This window comes from Pleurodeles waltl, chromosome 9 (assembly GCF_031143425.1).
Source record: "Pleurodeles waltl isolate 20211129_DDA chromosome 9, aPleWal1.hap1.20221129, whole genome shotgun sequence".
Taxonomy (NCBI): domain Eukaryota; kingdom Metazoa; phylum Chordata; class Amphibia; order Caudata; family Salamandridae; genus Pleurodeles; species Pleurodeles waltl.
In genome coordinates, this window is record NC_090448.1 from 684,208,976 (window position 1) to 684,235,152 (window position 26,177).

The 26,177-nt window shown below is 44.6% G+C and overlaps 1 protein-coding gene across 19 annotated transcripts in view; it reads right to left on the minus strand.

Moving 5' to 3' along the window:
- The window catches only part of PPP1R13L (protein phosphatase 1 regulatory subunit 13 like), a 680,831-nt gene that overhangs the window by 490,993 nt on the left and 163,661 nt on the right, over positions 1–26,177 (minus strand). For 11 of the 19 annotated variants that reach the window (XM_069207781.1, XM_069207770.1, XM_069207771.1 and 8 more), the window contains exons 2-3: positions 15,157–15,193; positions 1,368–1,447 (exon numbers count right to left, since the gene is read on the minus strand). The gene's annotated coding sequence lies outside the window, so the exon portion shown is untranslated. The remainder of the gene's footprint in view (positions 1–1,367; positions 1,448–15,156; positions 15,194–26,177) is intronic. The other 8 variants (XM_069207788.1, XM_069207780.1, XM_069207769.1 and 5 more) reach the window with 1 other exon arrangement.

The window sequence follows — 26,177 nt, forward strand, 5'->3', positions numbered from 1 at the left end:
GGCCTGTCTGGCAAATGCATAAGGAAGAAAGGAATCCCCCAGACAGATTTGCTTATTGCTGCATTCATGTAAGCTGGGTGGAGACACAGTGGAGGGAAAAGGAAGAGACTCCCTTTACATTTCAAAACACTGCTCTTTGATTCAGTGATACATCACAAGGAAGGTGCCTGGACACATCTCGGGAAAGGAACTCTGGCTGATAAGAGAATCATAACGGATTAACCTTTTAATGCACACATCACTGCGACTGACATGCAGATGTGATCTCTAGTCACTCCCATGAGTTGCATTGTGGACAATTAGCTTCAGAGTTGTGTCTGCTTTGGAAGACCTCTTCCATGAAGGAAGATGAAAAGGAGAAATATACACTTGAAAAGAAACAATCCCAACATAAAACTTCAAAGGCCAAGACCGTAAATCACATTTGGTATCTGGAAAAGGATTATAAAATGGAGACATTAAGTCCACAAAAATGTTTCCTCTACCAAGCAGCCAGACAAGTTGTGTGAGAAGGGGAAGCTCTGCAAAAGCTCTACCTGTGACCAGGAATGGGGGTCAAGGCCTGCTAGTCTCCCTGCTGGGTGAGAAGACAGCACCCAGAGAAACCAAGATCACCTGCCCTGGAGCACCAGCACCCGCCTGCTTGACAAGACCTTTTGCCTTATGAGGACGAGGAGAGCGTTGGAAGGAGTGGGGTCCAGTGGGGACCCCTAGCATGAGGATTCCCTGTGTGAGGATTCAGCTGTGCACCGATCAGGCTGTAGCCAATGTGAAAGATTGTTTTCAGTGCCCCCTGTATACCAAGAGAGGGACACCTGTCATGATTCACAGAAAGAACAAGTTAAAAACATTTAATGTCATATGCTCAATAACCTGGCAAGACAGAAACAACCCACCAAATATGCCAAATCATTCAGCTAGAGCGCAGTATGTCCTGAAAGGAACCTCAATATGGCTGCAGAGTGCTAATCACTGGCATGAATTATTTGTTCCTCTATCAAAAACTCTTGCGATGGGTTAAGCAAGAGTAGATCCAAAAGACGCGCTGGCTCCCAAGCACCGTACTTCACTAGAGAACTTTGTCAGGTAGCGTCTCTACTTCGAGCCTGCTTTGTCTCCTCAAGTGAAGAGCTTTTAGTCTTTGTGGTTGTCGTTGGGAAGTGTTTTCGGGCAGTAACTAGCATCTTGAAGACGCATCAAACATTTTGTTGACATTAGTAGAAAAATATTTGAACAACTCTCCTTCAAGGAACACTTTCCAGCAGTGTTGAACACTACTTTTCTAGAAAGAAATATATCTGAGAGAGTTTGAACACTACTCACCTACATGAGAACAATCATTTAGCAGTGCTTTACATTCAACTTACCTCCAAATACCCCTTCAGGAGAATGTTAAGAACTCCTTAGTTTCTTTCCTCATAAGTCGTTATTGGTCACGCATTTAGCTCTGAAAAGAAAGACAAAAGAATTGTTAGGAGCTGACTTTTATAAAAGCATTGTAAAGTGTAAATAGGGAACGCTTTATAGAGAGTTTATACATTATTTAAAAAAAAAATGTGGAGTTAAATAGAAAACACATGAAAGAAGAGTCTAAATCAAAATTCATCCTTTACAGAAAGCATGAGGGGGATTTGTTGAGAAACACCAATTCGGTAATACCGTATTTTTACACTCTGCCGAGGGTCCATGGAAATCGCGACCCACCTCCAGGCTGGCCTATTGTAACAGGGATAGGCTCCCTTTTGGAACAATTGTCACAATTTTGTGACTCTTTTTTTAAGCCTACACTAGAGAAGACAGAGACATACATAAAGGATACCAAGGATCTTTTGGTCCATATCAGAAATATTGAATTTGATGACCAACTAGACCTCCTAATGAGTTTAGATGTAGAGAGCCTTTACACCAGCCTTCCCCAGGAGGAAACCCTAGAGGTCATGAGAGATGAACTTGAGATTGTAGAATGGACCTACCCCACCCGAGAGAGTTTGGGATGGACTATTTGCATGTAACTTTGACAAAAAACTATTTTGGTACCCTATTTCCACAAACACATGGTACCTCGATGAGGAGTACCTTCGCCCCAAGTGTGGCAGTGTTGTATGTGCAAAATCTAGAAAAGAGAAACATTTGACATGAGGCCAACCCGTACTGGAACAAAATTTCAACTTGGAAGTTGTACATAGATAACATTCTTGTTATATGGAGAGGGAATTTACAGACTGCCCTCAACTTTATTACTTGGCTCAATAACCTGGATAGGAATCTTACATTTACACGTACCATTAGTAAGGAATCACTAACATTCCTGGATGTGGATGTTTTCCCAGGCGGATGGACCCTGCAGACGAATATTCATCAGAAACCCATTGCTAAGAACAATCTGTTACGTTTTGACAGTTTTCACCCACGTCCACTGTTGGAAAATCACCTGTATGGCCAATTTCTCTGCCTGCGGCAGAACTGCAGTCACCTAGATGACTTTAAGAAACAAGCTGACTATTTGTCAGACAAATTAATAGAACCTGATAATAACATTCAGAAGACAAAGAAACATGCGTGAAACCAGAACCTCGATGCCCTACTAGAAACACCAACAAGAGAAAAAAACAGAACCTCCTCTGGTATTGATCACCACATATAACCTCGCTTCAAACTGTATCAAAAAGATCATTACGCAAAATGGACACATTCTAAATACAGGACCCAGACAATGGGACTACTCTCTCTTTTCTAATAAAAGAGCTACAAACCTGCGGGATATATTGGTAAACACCAGACCTAAAATCATTGCTAAACAAGCAAATACGATCCACAGAACACTAGGCCTCCCAGACGTAACATACCCATGTGGTCATTTCATCGTCTGTCATTTGAGCACACCTATGAAGGAAATTGACCTAGGTTTACATACTCTGTGGCAATTATGGTGCCACACTAATTGCAACCGCAAACAAGTGATATATCTGATAAGCTTTCCTTTAAAAAAATAGCTATGTAGGTATGACGACCCAAAAGGTCAGCACGGGAATCTGTGAAAAGAGGAGCAACATCAGATGTAGATGCAACACCACCAAAATGGCAGAACATTACATCAATACTGGACACTCGGTTAAAGACCATCAATAGGTGATCCTAGAACATGTCGCAGCAGAGACACGGAATGTGGAGAATAATTCTATTTCAGAAGAAGCAGCACTGGATTTAGAATTATCCATGTAGATAAAGGAATGAATGATGATATCCCCTGTTGTAACGTGCTACAGTAACAAAATAAGAGACAATAGCTCACTGCTCTGGAACTTATATTATTGAATATGGACTGCTGTTTGTCACTAAGTGTGGGCATAATGTGCATATCTTCCCAGTATCACACATTTCACTGCTTCTAGGAATTGCTTCTGTTTTCGTTTTAATTTTTAGCACATACTTTTCATATATTCTTATTTTTTCATAGTATTTGTTCACATAAGAATCCCTCTAACATGGGGATGCTTTTGGTTGCATTACTTTTTGTCCCCATTTCTAATAATTCCCTTGAACTTGGATGTGGGACTGCATTTACCAGCTTACATCTGCTTTCAGCCAATACAGTTCTTAGGAGGCGGGACCACATTTCCCAGCTTTCCTTTCCCATGTGACCGCACCAGTAGCCAATAGGAAACGCAATCTTCTTATGGGGATCATATGACCTTGATCACAACTTGAGCCTTGTTCTCTCAAACAGCTTAAAAGACAGCCCGACTCAGGGCAGGATAGAATCAAAGCTGTACGGGGAGCCGAATACGTGATTAGGAGGACGATATTCCTTGGTGTAGTAAGCACGGGGTGTACCATGACATTCAACTTCCTTCCTCTTGAAACGATTAGGTAAATATTATGTTTCCTATCTCTATATAGTGTGACTACAGGGATTGCCCCACCCCCACTGCCCCATGGAGCCTGAATACTTAGGAGTTATGTAAGTGTGTCAGAGGCATGACATATGGTTTGATTTACACTAGTGTGTGCATGCTTAACCCTGTTGGCCATCTATTTTTAGTGTGTTTATTTATGTGTGTATATATATATATATATATATATATATATATATATATATATATATATATATATATATATATATATAAAGTCTATCATCCGGGAAAACTCACATGACTGCATGCTTTGTTTTGCACACGAGAACTGCAGTGTGCATAAGCATGAGCCAACTACATGAACAGGGATGGTAATTACCATTAAAAAATATATTTTTTGTGTTTTTCTGTTTCAGAGACCATTGTGAGTGTGAATTTTCTAACATGTTTTTATTATTGATTATGGTATGCTAATTATATAGTGAATTAACATGTGAAAACGTGTGACATTTGAAAATGGTCGCTATTGTTCATTTCTCTTCCTAACTGAGCAAGATTTTTAACTAAATGATGTGGTTATTTACCATAGTTCAATGTTTATATAAAGGTGTACTCGATGGTTTAATAGATGTGTACACAGCTACCCCTTGTGGGTTGCTGCATTATGCCTTACAAAGCCATGTTTTAACCGAGCATTGAATAAGGTAAATGTTCTATTGTTTGAGAATGTTCCTAATATAGGGTCTCTTCCTCAAGGATGAAAGTGAATGTAGCAAATAAAGTTTCCTCCTGAGAAGAGAAGTTTAGACGAGATGGTACAATGGAGTTACAGACGAGATGGAAGAGGAAAAGTTACTGTTGAGAGAAATGTCCTGGTTAATGTGACGTCGTTGCATTTTAGGTTATCAATTAGAACTATTATTGGCTGAATATTAAACACCCCATGAACTGACCAGTCATAAGTATTTTGAAGATTAGTATAACAACCTGAGTAGGATTCTTGAAGGAGAGAGATTCTGAGATTCCATGATGAGAATTTGAGAAGCGAGACCTGAGATCCAGATGGTCTGAATCATATTAGCAGTGTGGGTTTAGCTGTCGTTAGGCCTGAACCTCTGAAGACATATCTGATGGTGTCCCCTTGCTGAAGTAGACTGTTATACAGTATCCCTTTAGGACAACAACATGTATTGTAATGTTATATGTGTCTCTTTTGCTTTGCAGGTACCAGCTGCAACTCATAATTTCATTGAGGCATATTAATATTTATTTTTTTTAAATAACCCTAGTTAGAGAGTTTTTTCCTAAATGTATGTTTCTAAATTCTTTTCACATGAAGCCCAACATGTTGATGATAATTTGTGGTTAGTGAGGGTATTAACTTTGAATGCACAAGATTTATATGGACACTCTTTGAATGTTTGTACTAATGCCTACATTGCCATTATTACCGATTCTGATGTTGCTAGTCAGAGTTATTATTTTGGAGAATATTTGCTTAATTGTTTTGACCTGACCTGTTTTTGGTCTAGAGCTCGTCCCCCACGTCCGCAGCACCACCTTGCTGTCTCGTGTCCCTGACCCCCGCCCACGCTGCTGCTAGCGTGTTCGAGGCCCTTCTCCACCCGCAGGCATCCTCCTGCGCCTCATCCCTGGTGTCTAGTGGGCTCTGATAAGCTTCGCTAGACCCGTGTGCACTGTGCCGCTTTCGCCGTATCTGTAAGTGTTTTTACTTTTCAGCGCCTTACCTCCTTGCGCTCTTGCCCCCATTTGTGCCCCTTCTGATTGCTGTATTCCACTTGTACTTTGTGCCATTTACCGTATTTGTGACGGTTTTGACTTGTGCTTTATTTCTCACTCTTGTGCCTGGTTTTCACCCCTTAGGCGCTCCCCCTTGCCGCTTCCCCTGCCGCTGCCTCCCTGCGGCCTCGCACCCCCCTTTCGCCACTCCCTCCCGTCTCCCAGCTGCTCCTCCCTCCCCCCTCCCTTCTTAATGGCTGGCGCTGCGCGTCGAGGGTGAGCGACCTCTGACCTGTTTTTGGTCTAGAGCTCGCCCCCCACGTCCGCAGCACCACCTTGCTGTCTCGTGTCCCTGACCCCCGCCCACGCCGCTACTAGCGTGTTCTAGGCCCTCCTCCACCCACAGGCATCCTCCTGCGCCTCATCCCTGGTGTCTAGTGGGCTCTGATAAGCTTCGCTAGACCCGTGTGCACTGTGCCACTTTCGCCATATCTGTAAGTGTTTTGACTTTTCAGCACCTTGCCTCTTTGCGCTCTTGCCCCCATTTGTGCCCTTCTGATTGCTGTATTCCGCTTGTACTTTGTGCCATTTACCGTATTTGTGACTGTTTTTACTTGTGCTTTATTTCTCACTCTTGTGCCTTTTTTTGCCTAGTTTTCGCCCCTTAGGTGCTCCCCCTTGCCGCTTCCCCTGCCGCTGCCTCTCTGCGGCCCCGCCCCCCTCCAGCCCCCATTCGCCACTCCCTCCCGCCTCCCAGCTGCTCCTCCCTCCCCCCTCCCTTCATAATGGCTGGCGCTGCGCGTCCGCGCGCAGCTGGCACCCCGGAGGCGTGCCAGAGGCAAGCCCGTCTGCGCCCAGACCGCGCCCAGCGCCACCCCCCCTGGTCCACACGCCCCCGCACCACCAGACTTCGCTACTCGGCCAGCGAACTCCTAGCCCTCAACCCTGGCTCCTCCACAGCCTGCTTCCAAGCCACTCAGAAGTACACCAAAGGACCCTTCTCCTGACGCGCCTTCAACTTCACCTGCAACAGAACAAGGAAGCCTGCAACAACCAACACCAACCACCTCCACTGCATTCTCCTAAACACACGCTCCGCATGAAAGCACGCCATCGAGCTCTGGGACCTGCTCGACACCACCGCCCCAGACGTAGCCTTCCTGACCGAAACCTGGTGGAACGACTCCTCGGCCCCAGACACCGCCATCGCCATCCCTGAAGGCTACAAGATCACCAGAAGAGATCGCACCAACGGAATCGGAGGAGGAATAGCCATCGCCCTCAAGATCCACACCCACACGGACGACACCCTCAAGACAGCTGAACACCTTCACTTCCGGATCCACACGGACCCCAACACAACCCTCAGAGGAATCCTCATCTACCGACCTCCAGGACCAAGAGCCCCCTTCAGTGACACCATTGCCGACCTCGCAAGCACCCACGCCCTCGCCTCTACGGACTATATCCTCCTTGGAGACCTCAACTTCCACCTGGAGAACAACAACGACACCAACACCGCATCACTATCCACCAACCTCGGACAACTGGTCAACACACCCACCTAGCCGGCCACACGCTAGACCCAGTCTTCACTGCAAGCAGCCACATCTCCTTCAGCCACACCACCGAACTCCACTGGACCGACCACCACTGCATCCACTTCACATTCAAGAAACACACCGAGCACCACCGCACCCCACTACCTCCGCACCGCCGCTAGGGCAAAGTCACCGAAGACCAACTAACCAGCGCCCTCGCCCAGAACCCGCCTACTGACCCTACCGACTCGGACACCGCCGCCATCAACCTCCAACAGTGGATTCTCAACTGCGCCAACACCCTCGCACCACTCAAGAGGCCCACCGTCAACCAAGAAAAGAAAAAAGCAGCCTGGTTCACAGACGAACTCATCACCTCCAAACGCACCTGCCAGAAACTTAAGAAAAAATGGCTTCTCGAACGCACACCGACAGCCTGGCAAACCACAAGGAAGCCACCCGCAAGCACCACCAACTAATCTGACTCGCCAAACGCTCCCACTTCACAGAACGCCTAAACAACAACGCACACGACAGCAAGGAGCTCTTCTGCATCGTGAAGGAGCTCTCCAACCCCAGCGCCAACGACGTCCCACCATCCCAGAAACTCTGCGACGCACTCTCCACCTTCTTCTACCAGAAGATCGCCGCCATCCACGACAGCCTTAACACCACACCTCTGCCAGACCCCACCCCCGACAACTCCTCCTACGCCAACTGCCTTACCTCCTGGACCCAAGTAGATGACGCCAAAACTCGAAAGATCATGAACTCCATCCACTCAGGATCCCCCTCAGACCCCTGCCCACACCACGTCTACAACAAAGCCGACTCCACCATCGCCCCCCATCTTCGAAAGATCATCAACCTATCCTTCGATACCGCGACTTTCCCGGACAGCTGGAAGCACGCCGATATCCAAGCCCTCCTCAAGAAACCCAAGGCTGACCTCAACGACCTCAAAAACTTCCGCCCGACCTCCCTCCTCCCCTTCCCAGCGAAGGTCATCGAGAAGATAGTCAACGCCCAGCTCACCCACTACCTCGAGGACAACTCCATCCTGGACCCCTCCCAATCCGGCTTCAGACGCAATCACAGCACCGAGACTGCGCTCCTCGCCGCCACAGATGACATCAGACAGCAAATGGACAACGGCAAAACTTCAGCCCTCATCCTCCTGGACCTCTCCGCTGCCTTCGATACTGTCTGCCACCGCACCCTACTAACACGTCTCCACGAAGCAGGAATACAAGACAAAGCCCTCAACTGGATCTCCTCATTCCTCTCCGGCAGAACCCAGAGAGTCGGACTCCCACCCTTCCGCTCCGAAGCCACTAACCTCATCTGTGGCGTCCCCCAAGGCTCCTCGCTAAGCCCGACGCTGTTCAACGTCTACATGGCACCCCTCGCACAACTGGCCCGTCAGCACAACCTCAGCATTCTCTCCTACGCCGACGACACCCAGCTCATCCTCTCCCTCACCAATGACCCACTCACCGCCAAAGCCAACCTCCATGAGGGATTGAAATCCATCGCCGAGTGGATGAGAAACAGCCGCTTGAAATTAAACTCCGACAAGACTGAGGTCCTCATCCTCAGACGCACCGCCTCGGCCTGAGACGACTCCTGGTGGCCCACCGCGCTGGGCCCCCCCCCCCCCCTACACCAGCCAACCACGCACGCAACCTCGGCTTCATCCTCGACTCCGCTCTCACCATGTCCAAACAGGTCAACGCAGTCTCCTCCTCCTGCTACAACACCCTCCGCATGCTCCGTAGAATCTTCAAGTGGATCCCGACGGAAACCAGAAAAACGGTGACCCAGGCCCTCGTCAGTAGCAGACTTTACTACGGCAACGCACTCTACACTTGCATCCCAGCAAAAGACATCCAACGTCTCCAACGCATCCAGAACGCCTCCGCCCGCTTGATCCTCGACGTACCCCGCCGATGCCACATCTCCCACCACCTGAAGGACCTCCACTGGCTCCCCGGGGACAAGAGGATCACCTTTAAACTCCTCACGCACGCGTACAAAGCACTCCACAACGCCGGACCCGCCTACCTGAACAACAGACTCTACTTCTACGTCCCCGCCCGCCAACTCCGCTCTGCCAACCTCTCCCTCGCCATTGTTCCCCGATTCCAACGCAAGACCTCCGGCGGCAGATCCTTCTCCTTCCTCGCCGCCAAGACCTGGAACTCCCTCCCGACCCCCCTGCGCCAGACCCGGGACCGCCTCACCTTCAGGAGACTCCTCAAGACCTGGCTCTTCGACCAATAGCAGCGCCTTGAAACCCTAACGGGTACGTAGCGTGCTTTAGAAATTTACTGATTGATTGATTAAACTTAGACATATAAGACGTTCTAATCAACCACTGTTAATTTTATATGCTTATCATTCGTGTTTGAGAGTTATTTTCGTGACATTAGCATTGTGAATCTAGGGAAATACATTTTATAATTCTTCTTAATAAACTAGTGTGGTTATTGTTTGAGGTTCAGAATTTTGGTTTATATTAATTATTGTTGATGCTTACATTCCTCACTGATGGCATCCCCTCATTCCTATGTCGTGTCGATCCATTGACCTCTAGCGCAGAATCCACTATTCGGTTTAATAGCTAGGATTCCGTGGTGCTGCAGCACCATTACTTGGAAAAGGTCCTATATGGTCTGTATGACTGCATGCTTCCTGTGCAGTGCACTGTGTGGACCAGCATTATAATCAGTAGAAACTTTACGGATGTAGTCTGTACCGAAAAAAGCCTGCTGACCCCGAGTGGCACTTGAGATAGGCTGAAACATGTCAACCTTTGTGAATTAAAGATATTAGGGATCTTGGCACCTTTTATACATCACACAGTTTTTTTTAATCCAGGCTAAAAGACTAGATTAATAAACAAGAAGTAGGATCCGGAAGGCTTTTTTATCTTGCACCTAGTAAGAGCTCATCTTACAAACTGCGTTGAGCCCACTCACTCAGACTAGAGGGGTTGGGGTGGGTGAGGATCAAATGATAAAGCATGCCACTGGTGATACTACTGGGTGAAGATCCTATCAATGAATCCATGTGATGCAAGGATCACACTATTTTACCTGGGGTGCAGATCCCTTTCCACAGTTGTATATATTTAAACCAGTTATTTGGAAACACTCATATAATTTAGAGTTTGTTAGCTGCAACGCTCCCCTCTCTTGCGTAAAGGATGGCAATACTATAAGGAGGCTGAGGGTGGTCCCTTCTTTGATTGGTTATCTCTCCTCACTATGTTCTTATAAAACAAAATCCAGTCAAACACTTCAGACTATAAAACTGTTCATATATTAGAAGAGAGGCAAAAGCCATTGTTTTATGGGGTATGTTAGGTAAGTAGAAAAGGCATATGTACATATATACATATTAATGTGAACAATAGTTGATTGCAGAAATTAATTAAAATGAACATGTTAATTTGGCAGTTCACCAACAGCACCAATACTCCCCCAAAATCTGAGGAGTGAAGACTAGAATAGACAAGGTGTAAGCAGAACCTAGAAGAACAAGACAAGGGCTGTCTTCTCTCTCCCCAATCCTGCCCACCCCCCCCCCCCCCCTTTGGAGTACTCCTTAATCTCTAGATGCTACTTTAGAGATTAGTTAGTGTTACTTGGTTTTGCAATCTAAAGACATATCTAACTCACATCTTACACAGAGTCATGTTGGAGTGGGTTCTTCTGGGCTCTCTCAAAAGAACCCTAGGGCCCATAAGATATTAACATCAAACTTTCTAACATGGAACGTGGCGGGGATTAGAAACAAAATAGATGATGTTGACTGGGGGATGTATATAGATACATTTAGTATATTTCTGTTTCAGGAAACGTGGGCTACATCAAATGTATCTAGACAGGGGTTTTGCTCTTTTTGTAAGGTAGCTAGGCGGTCCTCTGCTGGTAGAGCAGCTGGAGGGCTCATCACCTAGATAAGAATATCAGAGGTGGGGAAAGTTACAGAAGTGAATGTGGAGTCACCTGATATATTGCCCTTGTCTATTCAGACAAAGCTAGGCTAACCACTACTCTGTGTTAATGTGTACAACAGGCCCGACCAGCCAAATAAAACGTCTCAAACCATTCAGATTCTGAATGCCCTTGTGATGGACTATCGTCTGACCCACTATATCATCGTAGCTGGCGATTTCAATGTGTCTTTGGAACCTAATTCCACATTAGAAATTACACAGGTAGAGGATGTGATATAGAATATTCCTCCGTATACATCTCAGCGAAAACAGTTAAAATCCAATGTCAGGACCCTGCAGGTCATAGATCTCATATTAACCCATGGTCTTCGTCCAGGGAACAGTCGATTTCCATGTGATGTCCCTGCCAAACCCACGTATTTTAAAGGGTCTTATAGCAGCACTCGTGATCTTGTACTCATTGATGTAAGATTATGGTACCTCATTAAAGATCTCAAGGTGGGGGACCAATATAATAGTGATCATGCCCCCCTTTGGGTAATATACGATAGGCAGCTCTTCACAAAAAAAGTGCGCAATTTCATCACGATGTTCCTCTTTCTTTGGAGGAATCTTCTAATAAGCGTACTTTGAAATGGATTTCATTCAGGAACTCAAATAAACTATGGGGAAAACTTTGTAACTTAATTTCTTCTCATCAACTATCCACTAGTTTTTCCCCATGCTCCCCGAATGAGGTAATGAATCTGCATGAGGGCCTTTTTCTTGCTACAAGAGAGATATTTATTAGATCCTGTGATGCGAACAAATGTGTGGGAGCAAATCCGCACCACAGGTGGTTTGGTAAGCTGTGCAAAGATGCTAAGAGGAATCTTCTAAGAGCAATAAAACTAAAAGATAGACATGAGTTCAAGCTAGGCGTGCATATGCATCGGCAATTAAGATTAGCGAACAACAATGGGAAGAAACAACCTGGCAGGAGTTATTGCTAGAGGCGAGGGACAAGGATTCTCACCGTTTTTGGACCCTTGTTGCCAGAAAGGGACGTAGTGAAAACTTGAGACCTGGCTTCCATATTTCCCCTGAACAATGGATAATCCCTTTCTCTGAGTTTTATAGCTGTGAGTCGCTTTCCTCTTTTGTCTTTGATAATGAACCCACTGAAGAGCTGCCACCTACATCTAGTCTTACTCCATTTTCTTTGAAGGAAACTATGAATGCTGTTAAGGCCCACAAATCGGGTAAAGCCCCTGGCTTGGATGGTATACCAGTGGACATGTATAAATCTGATCTTGTCTACTGGGGTCCCTATATTAATAAGGTGTCTAATGCTGTTTTGGCAAGTGCCATCCATCCTAAAACCTGGAAGGGAGCAATTATTGTCCCTATCTATAAAAAAAGGCGAGAGAGGCATACCAGGAAACTATAGACCAATTAGCCTCCTTGACAATTTACAAAAAATATTTTGCTATCAGGTACTGAGCAGGCTTAAAGAATGGATGGAACATAACCAAGTACTGAGCCACTTACAGGCACGTTTTAGGCAGAAGATTAGCATGGTTGACCAGGCCTTTCGCTTCCTTACGATTAAATGGAAATCAGTGGATCTGGAGGCTAGGAATCTTTATATTGCATTTGTCAATCTTCGGTCTGCCTTCAATCTGGTCCCACGTAGGAAACACTGGGAAGTTATGAATAAAGTTGGAGTACCAGGCCCTTTGCTAAATCTTATAAAATAACTGTATTCTGGGAGTTATGCCAGAATTAGATGGGAGACAAAAGGAGAATTGACAGGCGAGATTGCAATATGTAGAGGAGTGTGGCAGGGTTGTGTGTTGGCCCCTACCCTCTATTTACTAATTATCAACGCCTGTATCCCCCACCTAATGGATTGTGTCAGTGATGCACCCAAAATAGAGGGGCGAAGATTCCTTGCTTGCTGTTCGCAGACGACACTCTGCTATTATCCCAAACTGCCTTAGGCCTTACTAATTTGCTCAAAAAGTTTACGGGCTTTTGTAAAAACCACGGCCTGGAAATTAATACTTCCAAAACCAAATACATGGTGTTTGGTGAACCTAAACAAAAAATAAGGAGGAAGATATGTCTGGAAGGAGAGGTCCTGGAGAGAGTAACCGACTTTGATTATCTGTGACTAGGACTGGAGGACTCCCATAAATGGCAGGCACATTTATCGAAGTCTCCCATGAGTTTAAAACAAAAATCTGGGTGTATCTTAAAATATGCTGCTAAATCCCCCAGCTTCGCAATTACTCCAGCAATAGAAATATACAAAGCCCAGGCAAGGGGTGGAGTATTAGACGGTGCAGAGCTATGGGGTTATTGTAATTTGAATGATATGGAGAAAGCAGAATATTATTTTTTGAAAGCCTTACTAAAAATACCGGCAAGCTCCCCTACTCTGCCTATAAGGCTGGATTTGAATCTTCACCCTATCTCACATATAGCCGCCCTAAGGCCATTGATGCACTGGATCAGGATAAGGACGTTGGACACTTTTGGGCCTTATAGAGCTTGGCTTAGTGCCCTGATGAGTATGCAAACCGTAAAGAAAGTCAGGTGGTGTAGTTATGTCAGAGAAACCTTTTTTAATCTTGGATTGGGGAACTTTTGGTTAGATTAATATCACCTCGCAAAACATGCAGTACAGATTCTGAAGGATGCATATTGGCTGAGTGTCCAAGTTAAAAAAATATTAGCGGAGGTTCTTTCGCTTAGCTTAACTGATAGTTTTCTAACTTTGAAATGTCATTATGAATTTGAACAATTTATGGACTTGATTGCTTCTCCTTAAGCACGTGCACTTTACATTAGATTTAGGTTAGGTACTTTGCCACTTTGTTCTTTTACTTGTAAATGGACAAATTCTATTGCGGATAATGCTCAATGTCCGATGGGATGTGGAGCTGTTGAACACACAGCCAGTGTTTTATTTTGTTGCCCTGCTTATTCAAGGCAGAGAGCACACTGGCTTATACCACTGTGCAGAGGGTTTCAATGAGGATGAAGAACCTGAAGTGCATTTTGGATGAGCGCCAAGAAGGCATATAGAAACTGGATGATGAACTGAGATAATGATTGGAGTAAAGTGAGGGGTATCTGGGGTGTTTGTATTTAGAATGAGAAGCACTGCACTAATAGAATATATGTTGGGAATGGGAAAGTCATACTTTACATTTATGGTTACTTATGTACTGAAGTTGTTTTTCTACCACTGATGAAGCTTTATATTTAAGACTGACGTCATCCAGGGAATGGTCTAGAGAGAGATGGAGAATCAATGTAGAATTCTGATAACACGCATTTATGATAAAGGTTCATGATCCAAATTACATTCTCTACTATCAGATGCTGTGAGGTATTATGTTTGCCTACATGGATCTATACGCCCAATGGGTTGACTCATATTCATGCACCTCTGCCTTTTTCTTCATTAATTGTTGTCACTGTTTTTCTTACCCCTTCCTGGGATGCATGTGTTGTAGGAGATTTTACGTTAGATTTTGATCACTGTTAGGTCTCAACTTTATAGATTAATGAAAATAATATCACTCTTAAATGAGAGATGCATAATGTTGGTGGTAGGGATGTTTGCCTAAAGGTCTATATGTTGTTTTAAATTCTTAAGACAATTGATGCTTTCATTAAATATAAGCCTCGCTTTGGCAGCAGCACATGCATGACGCACTGGCAAAGTATGGCTGATTGATGTCCATTTGAGTATTATTTTAAGTTATAATACTAATTGGAAATATATTGTTCACCAGCAGGATTGAAATATTTAAAATGCAATGGCTGTATATTCTTAGAATTTTTTTCTATGTTTATCACGAGTAACCCAAGTATGTTTATTTAAGATTTATACACTATGTATTTATCGTATTACGAGGTTATTCTGAATCTCATGAAATAAGGAATTTATAAGATGTAATATAAAAATGAATCTGAACTTTGATGAATGTCACCTATCGAGAGGTTTTTGTCTATGTTTAGTGCACGTTTGTGTATATTGTTTATAATTGATGGGGTTCATTACCTTGCGAAAGGCTCAGCTGAGCCGAAACACATTGGTGCTGCAAATGAAAAAAAACAAAGGTTTAAGTGATGTTATAGTTAGATGTTAAATAATAAACACTGTTTATAAAAAGAAATCCTCTGATATCCACCAGATATAGCTTACGGAGCTAATTATAAAATGCTCCTCTGTGATGCACTGTTTATGACCTCACAAAATACATCACTCTGAATATGTTAACTGACATGATTGTGACATCTCAAATGACACCAGTGATGACATAATCTAAGCTACTGCTCCTCAAGTTATTCTATGAACCGCTAGATAATTCTAGGTAGTATAGGAACCTCAATCAAGGAGCATTGACTGACTATGCACATATGTGCATGTACAAAAAAGAAATAGCGTAGTTCTAAACATAAGTGTGATTCACAGAGGCAAAACTTGTATGGTGCACAGTTTAGCTATCAATTAAGTTTAAAGTGCAAACAGTACTTCATTTAAACAGGGCAGCAAGTGAGCGCAACTGGTATGAGTTGCTAAAGTATGTTTCAAGTAGGTTGTAGCTTAAGTCAAATATTTGTTGCCAAATTAAGTAAGAAAAACTAAACTTTCTCTTTAGAATACATTACTCACCTGTAGATTTCTGTGTTCATGCTTACATTAAAGAATTGCATATAGATGATTTCTAAATCTAGAGATGTAAAGGTGCAGACAGTTATTTCTAGAAATGTAGTAAACATTATTTCTAGAAATTTAGTAAACATTGTGTGACATTATGCATTGTCAAAGAATGTAAAATGTGTCAGTGTCTGTTACAGACTGTTTCAGTTGCAGAGTAATTGCAAACGTTGTTCTAATAGTGTACACCTGTAGGAGGCTGGCCTGGTTTGTAGTGGGTACCTTGGGTACTTACACCTTATACCAGGTCCAGTTATCCCTTATTAGTGAAGTAGTAGTGTTCTAGCAGCTTAGGCTGATAGAGGTAGCTATAGCAGAGCAGCTTAGGCTGAACTAGGAAACATGCAAAGCTCATGTAATACCACTTATAGTTAGTTACACAGTACTTATACACAAGTAAAGACAAGACTCAGTGTTACCAAAAATAAAGTTATTTATTTGGGTGACAGCACCAAAAATATCTTAGAGGCAATACTTCTTCTGGAGTTAAGTATTACACACAATATATATACTAGACACCAAAATTAGACAAGTAAATAGTCATAGACAATGCAAGCAACAGGAAATGCTATAGACTGCAATGGGCGAAAATCGGTCCGGGGCAACACAAACCATATACTAAGAAAGGGGAATACGAATCACAAATTCCCCCCTAGACAGGTGTAGTGTGGTAGAATTGGTGGGAGAGTAAAAAAACAGTAAAGGTAAGTAAATTACCTCACCCCAGAGCCCAGAAAAGCAGGAGTAAAGTACTGCAAGTTTCCTTAGGACACACTACACCTCGTGATTGGGATTTTGCAGCAGCCAACCAACTCTGCAAAGAACAACAGCTGGATTCCTGGACCTGAAGACCTGCAAAGGAAGGGGACCAAGTCCAGAAGTCAAAAGAAGTTCCAGGAAGGACAGGAGCCTCTGCCAACCCAGAAGAGGGTGCAAAAGAAGAGTCCCTAGTTAGTCGAAGTCTGCAGGAATGCACCCTAGGAAGATGCAAGCGGGTTCCTGCGTGATGCAAAAGATGTCCCACGGCGTGAAATCGTTGCAGATGAGATTTCGTGTTGGAAGTCACCAACAAGCCTTGGCTATGACAAAAGTGCATTTTGCGTCAAAATGGTGCTGGATGGACCCAGGACGGACCTGAGGACCTCAACTCTGTGACGAGGAAGAGGGGGCTCTCAGCACTTTAGAGAGCCCTCAGGATGCCAGCTAGCACCCCCCTGGAGTCGCAGGATCTGGGGACAAAGGAGGTGCAAAACGCAGTTAGTGCAGTGTAGGAGGCTGGCCTGGCTTATAGTGGGTACCGGATGGTACTTATACCTTGTGCCAGGTCCAGTTATCCCTTATTAGTAGATTAGTAGTGTTCTAGTAGCTTAGGCTGATAGAGGTAGCTATAGCAGAGCAACTTAGGCTGAACTAGGAGACATGCAAAGCTCCTACTCTACCACTAATATCATATAGCACTATATCATAAGAATCACAATACTCAGAGTTGCTAAAAATAAAGGTACTTTATTTTAGTGACAATGTGCCAAAAATATCTCAGAGGATATACTCCCTACACAAAATATACACACAAACCAAAATCAGGTAAGTAAACAGTTAGAAAAGTAGTGCAAACACTGTAGAATATAATAGGATGCAATAGGCCTAGGGGCAACACAAACCATATACTAAGAAAGTGGAATGCGAACTACTAAGGGACCCCAGGCCTAGTGTAGCGTGTAGAGGTTGTAATTATTAATAGTGCAGCAGTGATAATGGCACTAATACCCAAAATTGTTAAGGACCCACTGGACGTCAATTATGAAAGTTTCTGCTACCAAATGGTAAAGGTACGTTCTCCTTGCTTACATAATGGTCATGGACACCGATCCAATGCCTCTGGCCAGGAACTTGGGCTTCTTTCGCTCCTTGTAGAACACTAAAATACAGCCAAAGTTCCTTGCTTGCATTAAGGTCCATAGCACTCTTGTTCATAACCTTGTAAGCTACATCATGAATGAGGAAAGGGACGCTTGGAGGAAGGGCATCGGAACCTTTAAGAGGCTAATAAACTGGGAAGCGGTATAGCATTAAAGAAAAAGGGTTAGGATATTATTTATTGACCAGCTGCCTCTGATACAATGAAAGGAAAGGGTTGCAGGCTAGGCCTGAGTGAAATTTAAATTACACTGGAAAAATCGTTGCGGCAAGATAGCAATAGCATAGTGCGCTCGTCTCAAGCTCTCTCTCTCCCCCCGACTTCCTACCAGTTACACATCACTACAGTGACCACCTGGTATGGAGGCAAATTCTGGACAGGACTGTAGAAAAATTCAAGACAAAGGCTCAAAATTCAGGACAAAGATTCAGGGCGAAGGGTCAAAATTCAGGACAAAAATCCAGGCCGAAGGTCAAAATTCAGGACAATAATTCAACAACAAAAGTCCGTTTTAAAGACACATTCCAAAGAGGCCACACCCAACTACGTTATTTTTTTTTGTTCTTTTGTTTTTACATAGCACTATTTATTCACTGTGGTCTTCTGTGATTGCCTCCTGATATACTACATTTAGGTGTCACATTATGGCCTTGTTCTGTAGTAAATAAACGCCCTTCAGCACTGTATCAAGGCCATCACCCTTACCAACATCTACCCAATCTTTCTTGAAGAGAGAGTAACAGCAACATTTGATTATATTGCTAAACATTTTAAAACCCATTGCAAACAATTTGGGAAACATTAGGATAAGTGACCTTATGCTAGTTTAAACAAGTTGAAAAAACACAACTGGCTCACCTCAACCTCCAATGGACTTTCAGCCTAAAACAAATTTGAGGCAGGGCAGATGGTGTGGGCGACTGTCTCACACCCACTGCCGGGCTGTGAGGTGCCCACAATTTTTCTGTAGTCCCACAGCACTAGAGTGTGCGTCCAGGATTCCACATTTATCACAGAGCTGGGAGACCCAAATATCATTCAAGGAGATGAAAAGAGAAGGATGAAATCGAGGTCAGATTGGAGATCCACAGCCACCGATTCAAAGGGTTGTTGCTAGGAAGTGGATAAATAAGGAAGAGAAGAACAAGGTGGGACAATTCCTAAAACCAGACAGGATGGGTCCACCAAGACTATCAGAAGGTATTGTGTACCGGGGGAGTTGTCGCTGTAGATAGGAGAGAAACAGAAGAGGCACTGTCAAGTAGTTGAACAAGCAGCACCAACCCATCCTGGCAAACTCTTCTGGTGCAATGGTTGGCTGTTTGTGCTTGTGAAGGGTGAGCAGGGGCTGACCCCTTGCAAGGTTGTGCAAGGCATTTGCCCACTCTGTCCATGTCTTAAAATGGTTATGCAGTTGAGCAAAAGCCAAACAAGTGAACCGGCTTACCCCCAAGTGTCAAAGTACACATAGAATCTTCAAAATATTTGGGATGTAAATTGCACAAACAAAATGTAAGAACATGAGAAAGATTTTAAAATGTAATTAGTGTTTAATATATGGTACTGTATTCCCCTTTATTTATAATTAGACCTATTATTGAACTGGGAACCAGTTACAGTTTGATACCTAGGGATTAATATCTACCATTTCCTCACTGATTTGCAGGATGGAAATCTCGACAGAGCGACAGTCCCTCCGAGCCCAGTTTGCTTTTTAGTTTTCTCTTCTGCTTCCTGTAATGGGCCATGTGGCACTAGAGAAGATATGCTCCCCCAATTATTGTATTATTCTGCAACCCTTCCCCTGCTCATCCCTCATTACTTCTTCAGACACGCCACACATCAGATTTGGTTGCTGGGGTGCCGTTTAGTAGCTCTTACCACTATAAAGCTAGCTGTGACTGCGGGTGAAGTAAGCCTTCTGGACTTAGAACTCTATTTTTTAGCTGCACAGGTCTAATGGGTGGCCCGCTGGCTGGCTGCCCAGCCCCTGCATGAGATGGGGTTTACCCGTAAAGACTTTAAGGAGGGCTTACTGCACTATTCATTGTTGCCTACTGACAATTCTACAGAACACCATCTGGGGTTATCCTGCACAGCTTTCTCTGGCCTTGCTAGAACCTGTTAACTCACAGACACAAAGAAACCCTTTGCTCCTGCACTACCTTTGCTAGGCCTTCCCACTCACATAGGACGGCTGCGCTCAGCAACTCTGTCAGTGGCATGATGCAGACGTCTTAAAAATGGGGGATTTGTTTCTGGGCGGTGAGCTACTAGATTTCCAAACCCCTGTGGCAGACTACCATCTTCAACCGGGTCAACTCCTTACTTACAAACACCTTAAACAATCATTAAATGCACTATTTCATGTCTGTCACCTAGCACTAACCGTACACGATGTTTGGCAGAAGCTCTACACCATAGGGACTGGTGACAAGCTGATATTATGGGTGTACAGACTTTTCCTGCAACATGGAGACCCCTCCAGGGCTTCTTGTCATACTACATGGGAGACTGATGTGGCCAAATCTCTTCAAGATATGGACTAGGCAAAAATGCTGGACTTTCCCCACAAAGTATCCTGTGGCTGCCACACTAAGTACATTCATAGAGCTTCCCTGGGAATGCATTCCCCGCCCGTTGCTTGCCATTGGCCTTGTGGTTTGTAACTCACTTTTCGCTGCTTTCAATTTGCTGGCTTTATTTGTTTTTAGACTGTCCAACTTGAGTTTGTCCCTTTCCTTGCCCAAACCTTATTTACAGCATCCTTCAGAGTGTTCCCTTTCTGTAAACAGGCCTGTAAATATTGTTCTTATCTTTTCACATTTGCTGTGAATTCAAAGAACAAGGGAAACTGTCAAGCTGTCTTTGGTAGGAGCTTGGTGTTTACTTTTCTTTCTCGGACTTAAAAGGGAGAGGATTAAGGTGACAATCTTGCTGGATACTGATTTGTCTAGCACACAACAACATTTACATGAACTGTGCAAAGATTTCAGAATATACCAGAATTAGAAACACCAATGAAGCACATTTTTGTTAATTCTGAATTGTGCTGGAAACAAATATGTTAATGTGATTAAAACAAATCATTACACTAGGTGATGCAATTTCCACACATTGCCTGTGCACTTTATACTTTTATAAGAAAAACTGTATGTCTGTGCATATGTAATGTTAATTTCAATCAAGAACGTGTTGTCTGTAATGGTAGTGCATTACCACACCATGAATACTCCACTCTACCCCATTCCACTCAGTTTTACACCACTCTGCATCACAGCACTCTACTCTGCACCACACCACTCCACTCCACTGTACTCTGTGCTGCACCACTCCACACCACTGCACTCTACTCTGCACCACTCCACACCACCGCACTCTTCTCAACTTTACACCACTCCAAGCCACTTCATGCTGCACCTCTCAACTCTACTCTGTACCACTCTACTCTATGCCAATGCACTGTATGCCTCTGTACACCACTACATTCTGTGTCGCTGCACGCTACAACACTCCAGTTTAGGCCACACCAATCTATTCAGCACAACTCCACTCTATGCCACTCTGAAACACTGCACTGTATACCACTGCACTCTATGCCGATACACTCAATACTGATGCACTTTACTCTGCAACACAACTCTATGCCCCTGCACTCTACACCAATACAGTGTATGTTACTCTAATCTACTCTGCACCACTACATTCTATGCCACGGCACTCTACACCACTTTACTCTATGCAATTAGACTCTATGCCACTCTATGCAACTTCACCTCTCCACTTCCCTCTACTGCACTCTACCCTACACCTCTCCACTCTATGCAATTGCACTCTATTATGAAACAATTTACTCTACCCCACTGCACTCCAAACCACTGCCCTCTACTTCAATAAACTCTGTGCCAATGCACTCTAAACAACTGCACTACACGTGACCGCACTTTATGCAACTCTACTCCACTACATACCACTGCACTCTGACACACTACTATGCAACACTGCACTCTCCGCCACGGTCTTCTACAATACTCTACTCTGTACTACTGCATTCTGCACCAATACATTCTATTCCACTGCACTCTACAGCACTATACTCTACGCCACTGCACTCTGCCACTCAAGTCTACTCTGAACTGCACACTTCTGAACTATACACCACTCTACACTACTGCGCACTTTGGCATTCTATTGAAAGCCACTCTACTCTGCCCCACTCCATGCCACTGCACGCCAATTCACTCTAAACAACTGCAATGTACGTCACTTCACTCTACTCTGCACCACTGTACTCTATGCCGCTCTACTGCACCTTACACCACTGCAGTCTGACACTCTACAAAACTGCTCTCTCCACCACTGTACTCTACACCATTCTACTCTATACTACTGTATTATAACGGTCCATTAAAACCACACATTCCAAGGCTCAGCTTGGAACACCTTTACAGTACCTCTCTGAAAGAAAATATATTTGCCATCAGAAAGCTTCAAGTGACGCTTTCCATAAAAGCCACTACAGGTTTGCACGCCCCTTTACATTTGCAGATTTAACAGCTGTGCACATCTGCATTTCTTTTAGGCAGGAGACACCCTGGTAATAAGGCCTGATTCTTATCTGTCTGCCCACCATCAGGTTCAGAGCACCGGAGACTCCCTGCCTTTTAATACAGCTGGGGAAACTGAATTTTTCTAATTGCATTCTTCCTTTAGCTGAAGAGCTAATATTACGCACAAATGCTTTCATCACAGACAACAGACGGTAGGGCTAAATTACGGGCAGTCTGTGAAAATTACGGACGGGTAGTCACCCTACACATCACGTGGATGGCTAGAAGATGTGGGCAGATTTTCAGTGGCAGACAGCAGAGTCACTGCATGCTGAGGCTCTGGTGTCGGCTGGCTGAGTCACATCCTTTAGGACTCTTTTTTGCAACGTATTCCATTCTGGGTGTCATCCACGGCTTTGGTCACGGAGGCCGGCGGCATATTGACTGCGGCTGTGTCGGAGTTTCTGCGAGCCGCGATACATGTGACGGGTGCTCCTGGAGGAAAGCGGTGCTTGCATGGAGAGATGCCCCCGAAGATAGGACTCCTCTTGCACGGGAAAGGGAAGACCCTCTGTGGGGAGGCTACCCTTAGGGGGCAGACTCGAATGAGGAAGGAGAGCTCTGTGAAGGTGACACAGTAGGAGCCAGATCTAAACACTCTAGTGCTCCCGAGCAGAGGTTCACCAGTGTCAGAGCAAAGCGGCCCACAGTGAACTCCACAGCGTGGCAAACAAACAAGAGCCAAGGGACTCAGCTGCAGGGTTGGCATCTAGACCATCAACTATTGCAGAATACTTATCCACTGTCCAGCTCCCAAGCACCGCAATGAGTGAGGCCATGGAAGCTGTTACAAGTGCAGGAATGGAGGTAAGTGAAGAGCGGGGAAACCCTGTTGTTCCCTGCCGCGAGGAATGCAGCTATCCGATGAAGCGGCTACTATGTATTGTGGGTAGGCTGTGCCGGAGAACTCCTCTATGTCTAGGAAGGGGTCTCTGTCTACTAAACCCTCCATGGTGCTCACAGTGCAGACAACGACGGAGATTGAAACGGTTAGTATGGAGGCCCACGAGATGCTGACTGATCAAAATGTGCCAGGTATTGGAGGTCACATAAAATGGAGGAAAGTGGACTAGATTTATCAAAGTCTGGATGAGTAAGAAAGAGAAGAGGAGACTTCAACATTATGTGTGAACTCAAAAAATAATAATATATATTGGGGGAGTTCGCTTGTTAGGGGGTCCCCTGGCTATAGAGGGTCAGGAAAGCGAAACCAGACCCATCCACCACTCTCCTCCATTGCGTGATACCACCATCTATATCTCCAGAAGAACCATTTTTAAACAATTGGAGCCTGAAAACGGCAGGAATGACCAGGGCTGCCAGAATGGACACAGAGTATGCAGACCAGTTCTTTTCACTCACAGATGGATAGGATTCTCTGTGCTCTAGCGCTACAGATTTGGACAAAGGTAGAGACGCAGATCTGATGCTACTGAGGTCTCGGGGATCTCAGACTCAGCAGAACTGCGGGTGATTTGTGTGGCACAGTCAGGCAAAGGAAAAAACCCCAGGCAAAGAAAATCAGAAGTGTGGGTTCTATAAGGGGGACAGAAGATGGTGGCCACAAATTGACTTCTCTGGCTTTGAAGCGGGACTACTCCACCACAAATCAGATCTATGCTGAAGATTCCCAGCCACATAAGGCTCCACCGTCCCACGACCAAGTGCGGCCACCCCTTTCCCCCGGAGAGGAACCTTCACTGGGGTTAATCTATACCACAATTAAACAACTCCAGGATGAGACTCACAATGAGAGCAGGAGGGCTCATTTGGACAATAGGAAGCTGCAGAGTTTTATTAGGAGGTTCAACAAGACCTGCACTGAGATTGGTGGAAGGATCTCAGCGGCTGAGGAACAAACGGCAGTGCTAGAGCAAGTTATTGGTGCCTTGCAAAATAAGTCTGAACTGCAGGAAACTCAGCTAACCAATGTGATGTGGAAGCTCGAGGACTTTGAGAATAGACAACGCAAGAACAATCTGAGACTTTTAGACCTGTCGGAAGGGTTTGAGGAAAATGATGTGAGGGCCTTTTGGGTGGGGATCTTGAAGGGGGCATTTCCCAAACTATCTATGTGGATCTGTGATGCTGAAGTGCAGAGGGTACATCACATCCCCCTATTCCCTAGAAAGCCATGGCCTGCTGAAGTCCCTAAACCCAGCGGCTATGTTGGTACATTAAAGAATTTTTTGCTCCTGCAAGCTATTTTTGAGCAGGCCCGTTCAGACTCTAAGAAAACTTATGAAGGCCATTCCTTCTTCACACGTCCACGGCACAATGGAAAGGAGGTGGCGTTTGATACAGCTTATTAAGGTGCAAGATTTGGGTGGGGAATCTTTTTTGATCAGATTTTACCTGGGGCTCTGAGCTCCGGTGACAGAAATCTTTCGGAGGCTGCCTCCTCACAGGAAGAGGCTCAGGGGGCTATATTAAGCCTGCCAGTAGGGAGGGCGGTAGAGGGAGACAGAATTCTGCTCGAATTTTATCAAGCTTTCTTTGAGCAGATACAATTAGACTTGCTGGCTTTATTAAATGAGTGCAGAAAGGCTCACCAGCCCCAGCCTCTTGGCTCGCTGCAAGGATGTGTTTTTTCTAAAAGAAGGTTAAACCTCCGGAGAAGAAGGGGTCATATAGACTGTTAAATAGTGACACCAAGATTTACACAAAGATTTTGGCTTCACGAATGAACCAGGTAATTGGTAAACTTGTCCCTCCTAGTCAACACAGGTTTATCCCGGGAAGGGATACCACCGATCATGTTCTGCGAGTAATAGCTCTCTTGGATTCTGTAGGAGGATTAGGGGAGCCCGCTGGCGCTGACATTCTTAAATGCAGAAAAGGCCTTTGATAGGGTGTCATGGGCCTTTTTATGGACAGAGATGGGGCAATTTGGTATCGGCCCAGGGTATATCAAGGCTATACAAGCAGTCTATCAGAACCTCAGGACTGCAATTGATGCGGGCCAATCAACAGAGATTCAAATCTTTAGGGGCACGAGGGTCCCTGCTCTCTGTCACAGTTTGCCCTCTATATTGATCCGATAATTTGGAAGCAACAGAATGCCATGATCAAGCCTATTTTAAATTGGGGATGGGACACGAAGGTCTGGGCTTATGCAGTTGACATCGCCATTGTTACTACTGATCACATTACTACTTTAGAACAAATCGAGCAAGAGGTGAAAAGGTTTGGCTCTTTCTTCGGTCATTTACTCAATAGTGACAAAACCCAACCAGTTATCAATAAAAATCTACATGTACAGGACAAGAGGGTGGTCGAAGGTGCAGTGTATTTGGGGTGGCGGTGACTATAACAGCTGACTCAGATCAAGTGTTAGAAAGTAATTTAACCCCAGTAATCCGAAAAGCAGTAAAGGATTTCCAGAGATGGAATAACCCACACCTAACTATTGTAGGCCGGAGTAACATTACTAAAATGATTTATTTTCCAAAATTGTTGTACTTGTTTTTGGGCTATTCCATTAGCATTTAATAACTTCTAGTTTAGGACCATAAATGCAATCACAGCACGATTTTTGTGGGCATTTGATAAGCCGAGAAGGGCGCTCAAATACTTGACTCTGTCAAGGGAGACAGGTGGAAGGGCAGTGCCAAACTTAGATGCGGCCGCATTACAATTTACGCATCCGTTATTCAGGGATCACAGTGGCAATGGGACGACAGGGACGACTACTATGACTCAGACTATGAAATTTTGCAGGAAAAGAAGCTCTGGGCCTTTTTTGCGTTAGGTAGAACCCAGCTACATTATAAAAAAAAAAAAAAAAAACGCAATTCATGATTGTTAGGGGCGTACAGGATTTGGGCCGTGCA